Genomic DNA, 6065 nt, shown 5'->3' with positions numbered 1-6065 from the left:
TGCAGAAAACACAGTGTAATAATATTAAGAGGAAGGAGGAGAAGGACTAGGAGGTAGAGAGGGGGTGTGGGGTGATCAAGCCTCTGTAGGCTCATTGTTTAGCATACCATGGCTGTACTGCAGACAACACATGGGTTAATAATGTGGGAGGAGAGAGAGAGAGAGAGAGAGAGAGAGAGAGAGAGACCGACCTGATACATGCTAGTAATATCACCAGAATTTGAGAATTAAGTGTTTTGCTGAGAACTTAATTTATTCTGGACAGGTAGAAACTAGTTCAAAGTTTTAATTTGACATTTTTTAAAAAACCTTTATACCATCATTATTCTATCAAAATGTATTAAATAAAATAAAAAAATGTGGGTTTCTAAAAAGATAATGTATATAAGTATGGTGTGAGTCTATTTTTTAAATTTTAGCCTTTCCAACTAAAACAAATCATGGGAACACAAAACAACTGGCGTCACATCTTTCACCCATGTACAGTATTTCAATCACTCTAAAAACAACAGTCTTGGAGAGATTTGAAAGTCGATGATAATCAGGTTACTCTGACGCAGCTACTCAGGCACACAAACGCCTCCCTGTAATGTACTACATAACTTGCCTTATTACAATGACTTTCAAATCTCTTCGAGACTTGGGGCCCTTCTCAAAACCTAGTGCAGTGCACTGTGTATCACTCTAATTAGTCACGCCCAGTGATTGGATACTCTTTGGTGAACTCTACGGAATATCCAATCACTGGATGTGACTAATAAAGAGTATCCAATCACTGGGTGTGACTAATTCGGCTGCTACACTTGGAAGTGCACTGTACTAGGTTTTGAGAAAGGCCCTTGGTGTGACAAAACGGAATCTGTCATTGGCTCCCATTATAGCCCCACTGGCGAACGCAGCCAAGTGAAAGATGAATGGGAGCCTATTGGGCTAAATGGCTAAGCACAGCATTTGTGAAGGTTCTGTTCTCTGGTTTGTAAAGATGTGTGCACATTCTGTACCTTATCATGGAAGGTGTATTAGAAGTAAAGTTGGTAACACTTTATTTTAGGAATACATCTATAAGCACTAATACATTAAATGTTAATGCCTACATAAGTAACTTGTAAAACATGTACTAAGCAAACGCTAAGGCCTATTAGGTCCTTACTAAGGTTAAATTGGTAATAAATCCCTTATTGCACATGAACAAGACATTTGCGAATACATGCCTTACAAATGTTTGATTTTGCTTTGTACATGCCTCACAAGTTACTTATACAGACACATTATATGTATTAGTGCTAATAGATCTATCCCTAAAATAAAGTGTTACCGTGAAGGGTAACACTTTATTTTAGGGATACACCTATAAGCACTAATACATTAAATGTTAATGCCTGCATAAGTAACTTGTAAAGCATGTACTAAGCAAATGCTGAGGCCTACTAGGTCCTTACTAAGGTAATTGGTAAGAAATCCCTTATTGCGCATGAACAAGACATTTGCGAATACATGTCTTACAACTGTTTGATTTTGCTTTGTACATGCCTTACAAGTTACTGCTGTAGTTGTTTTCTCATTTTCTTGACAGGAGTGTACCAGTGTTTCCTGGGCAGGCTGCAGGAGTGCACAGTACAGCAGGATCCTATTAGGCCTATATATTGCACTGAACAACAAAGCAGCTAATGTATAACAGCCATCGTTTCGTGAAATATAACCCAGGGTTGTGTTTCTCTAAGCATAGTGGTTGGTCAGTTAGCAACTTCGGTACACCCTAACAAACAGCTGTTTATTTACGGCAATTCTGCAACAGCATTCTACTGTTTTTCGAAAAAACAGACAACTACTGTGAAAATATTACTTTGAGTCACATATTGAGCATAAACAGTAAGTACTGCACAATAGCAGTATTCGCCGTTGTGAAAAAAACTAGAGATGCACCGGATCCTGATTTTTAGGATCCTGCCGGATACCAGATCCACTGAATAAGATCCTGCCGGATCCGGAACCGGATACCGGATCCTACAAAAGGGTTGAAACATATAGTCTACTCGCACACGTGGGCCCTTTTTATTACGTTGGCGCAAACTATTTTTTAGACTCATTGGCTTATTGCCACACTGCCTGCAATAGCCGCTTCCAAAGGGATTTCACTCCATGCAGTGATTGGGGTTGTGAAAGACTGAAAAGCCTAGGCTAGACATGCACCGGACCCTGACATAACGGAACATGCCGGATACCGGATCCACTGCTTAAGATCCTGCCGGACCCGGACCCTGTGAAAAACTCTATTACCCTGACGGATCCGGAACCGGAACCGGATCCGGTGCATCTCTAGAAAATAACAAGTTATTTTAGGCAGCACCATTGAAACCCATTCATCCTCCACTTGTCCGTGATCACCATCAAACTTCAATACCACCTGAAGAACTGAAGTCATTCTGACTGGTTTAAGATTATCTGATACTATCAAGCATGATGAAACAATTTCTAAGGAAACTACAATACTTAAAAAGTGCTTGATGCAGCAAAGGGTGAGTAGCACATGCATTTTGATAGTGATGAAAGTGTGAATGGCTGAAACATTTTAAGAACTTGTAACACTCTTGCAACAAGCAGCCCCATCTAAACCAATCTGCTAATCAGTGCCTGGCCTCACCTGAGTAGGGCTGTTATGCCATTATTCAATTACGGGCGTCACCTGCCAAGGGCCTGATGACTCTGGTCACATGGTACTCTTGCACCTGTATATAAATCTGGACTATCAACACTTCAGTTGCTTGCCTGCCTGCTGGCTGGCCTGCATGGCACAGCATAGCACTTGTTTGCCTACAAGCTTGCCTACAAGCTTGCTTACATGCTTGCACACTTTCCTCTTTGTGAAAGCTTGCTGTATGTGGCATCATTTGTGGCATTGTTGCATATAATGTGCCTGCTGCAAATTAGGCATTGCTTTGAGAGCTAGCTTGTAGTGCTGCTTGTTTGCTGTGCTACTTGGTGCAAAATATTTTTTTAAAGACTGACCAATGCTATATTCATCATTGGCTCATCAAGAGATACCGTAAAAAGCCCACCTTGCACACTATCATTGTAACATAGCACTGCGTACTCTGAAATTTTATTCATGCCCACACTTTCAAAGAACCACCGCAAACCATTTTCTCAATACAGCATTGCGACATAGTATCATGCTCAAGGCACTCCAGTCATGGTGAACGATGGGAGGGTGGGGTGGTAACATGGCCAGGGTACCACAGTTATGGAGAATGATGGGTGGGGTGGGAAGTTGCCATGGCCATATTCATGAATACAACTATGACCCAGTATTTGCCTGTCATCACACAGTACAATTCAACTTTTTAACTGAAATGTACTGTTATTTTTCTGTAGAGTACTGTTATTTAACAGTTCAATTGCTGCTGAAAAAATGTTATATACTGTGATACATTAAACAGCAATGAGCTGTATTTGATTTTTGGTGTGAAATAACAGTAGAATTACAGGTAAATATAATTGCCAGTAACTGCCGTTATTTTGCAGGGAAATTTTCTTAGAGTGTAGTTATCAATGGGAAATTGCACTGCAACCAACAAAATAACTAACATAGTCAGCTACAGTTTCAAGAAATACACCCTAGTGCTGTAGGAAACAAGTAGTAGGTTTGATGAACTCACCAATGTGTTTTCTGCAGGTGAAGTCTTGTGATCAGGGTTCAATTAAATGGATGCCAAATACAGTGTAACTGCAGAGAGATTTATATTGTCCTTGTTGAGTTTCTTGGTGATGACTCATTGATATTTTTTCCGTGAATCTGCCTTCAGGGTAAAAGTTCAGTTGCGCCATACATTATCTTACAAGACATTTAGTCTGAAAAAAGTCTCTTGTGCAGACTATTGGCTGAAGCTCTTTTTGATCACGTTGTTAGGCCAATGACACTTGTACATGCCCCCCAACAGTCAAAACTGTACGTTCAGCGAATTTCCAGTCATATTGAATGAATGAATGATTTTATTTGACATCTTCAGTTCATATATAAAATAAATACATAATTTAGTTTACTATAAACTGCACCACGTACTTAAATTTTAAAAAAGCAAACAGAGTCAGGATAGCAAGGTTGAAACACACACCGATGATCTCCCTTTTACTCTCTTTTCCTTTCGAGGCGATTCGAGCCAACATGGCCCCTTCTCTACGTAAGGGATAATTGACGACACGGTGTGCGTCTAACAGGAAAAATAATGCACACCTAGGTGGTGATGCGGCCACGATGCGAAGCGAACTGCCATTACTAATTCTAAATTTAAGGTTGCTATGGCCAAGACACCGTCGTTAGTTCTATCGCATTCGGTTGTCAAGTCAAGAGCCAGTCGTTAATTCTATCGCATTTGGTTGTCAAGTCAGTCGCCCCAATGTTCTACACGTCCGATATAGGTGCGTCTGACTTCTTGCTAGATTATGCTGCAGTTGACATGATGATTCCTACAGATTTACAGATCTCACTAGATTTAAAAAAAATCCCTGCGTATCTTGCCAAAATTCTAAATGCCCCGCCTCGCCATTAACTTAATCAAAACAGGCGCCTCGTCAGTCTGCTCTCCTCCCATGGGAAACTTTCCACTGCTCTTCCTTAGTCATTGTTCCGAAAATATCCCTAGGCCTACTCTTGCTACTGTCTCAACTGATAAATGCTACACCGCACCACTCCCCTCTCGTGGGGAAGGAACACCGAGTGAAACGGGCATTTTTTTAAGTCCTTATTTTGTGCAGGGAATCCCCCCCCCCTCTCTCTCTCTCTCACAGAAAGTTGACAGAGTGATGGTCAGCAGGGAGAAATAGAAATGTTTCGAATTAAATTAGGCATTTATATTATGATTAGCACCAGATTCACTACTTGGTGATCCATGGCTGGTGTTTCCAGACGCGCGATGTGACAATGTGTGTCAATTCAGCGCGTAATGCTTTGCAACTTTCTTTCCCTAATAGTCCTATAACTTATGAACGAGCCCTGGCGCATTAATACACTATAGTTATGCAGTCAGAAAAGCGATCTAATAGTGAGACTACTTTATAGGTGTGCATCTATAGACAGTTAATCAACACCCCATTTAGCGCATCACAATAGAAGATTTCAGACTGCTGTGGTATAACGAAATCTAATTTGGGGTGTACTCACTTTTGTGTGCAATGTTCAAACATAAATGGCTGTATTTTTATTTTTTCGGCGTGAACAAGAAATTTAAGCGGCTATATATGTTGTTAAAAGGTCACTAATCATTCAAAAGGAAATTTCTTTAATGCTCTCCTATGAGAAGATATACTCACAAATTTGCAAAACATGTGAGGGGTGTCACTTACGTGACATACTGTATTTATGTAAAGTTTCACATGCCAATATTACATGCTGTCTGAGGCTTATAGAGGCTTATAAAACTTGTTAAGCAAAATCAATCATTAGCCATGTATTCACAAATGCATTCTCCACCTCCAATGCGGATTTTGTTCACTTCCGTATTATTGATATAATCCTAATAATGACCTAGTAGGCCCATGACACATTACTTATAAGTCACTTATACAAATAATATATTATTGGCTAGCATGTGGTGTTACCAATAAATAATAATAAATAGTATAGGTATTGACATCTTTGTGGGGATTGAATCATGTTCATCACGTACGTGTCAGTCTCTGACCGTGTTGCAATTGTTCACTGTATTGGCCAACATTTTTCTGGGAGCATGTGGACATGTGCATTATAAGATAAGCTTTTCAACTGAATACAGTCAGCATATTCTCTGCCCACATGTTTCTGCGAAGCACAGCGATGACAGCAAGGTAATAACGTCTCTGCGGGGCTTTGACAAGTTTCATCAAATGATCGTATCAGTGTGTGACCGTGTAGAAAATGTTCACTGTATTGGCCAACGTGTGTTTGGACATTGTGAACATGTGCATTGTAAGATACGCTTTTAAACTGAAGCATGTTCTCTGCCCATATGTTTCTGAGAAGTGTGCAGGTGGCAAATCAAATGGATAGTGACAAGAACCAATAAATAGCATCAATAATAATAATAAAATAT

The sequence above is a fragment of the Engraulis encrasicolus genome, chromosome 1 (assembly GCF_034702125.1).
Source record: "Engraulis encrasicolus isolate BLACKSEA-1 chromosome 1, IST_EnEncr_1.0, whole genome shotgun sequence".
NCBI lineage: Eukaryota > Metazoa > Chordata > Actinopteri > Clupeiformes > Engraulidae > Engraulis > Engraulis encrasicolus.
The sequence above is the reverse complement of the archived record's forward strand: the minus strand, read 5'-3'. Positions refer to the sequence as shown.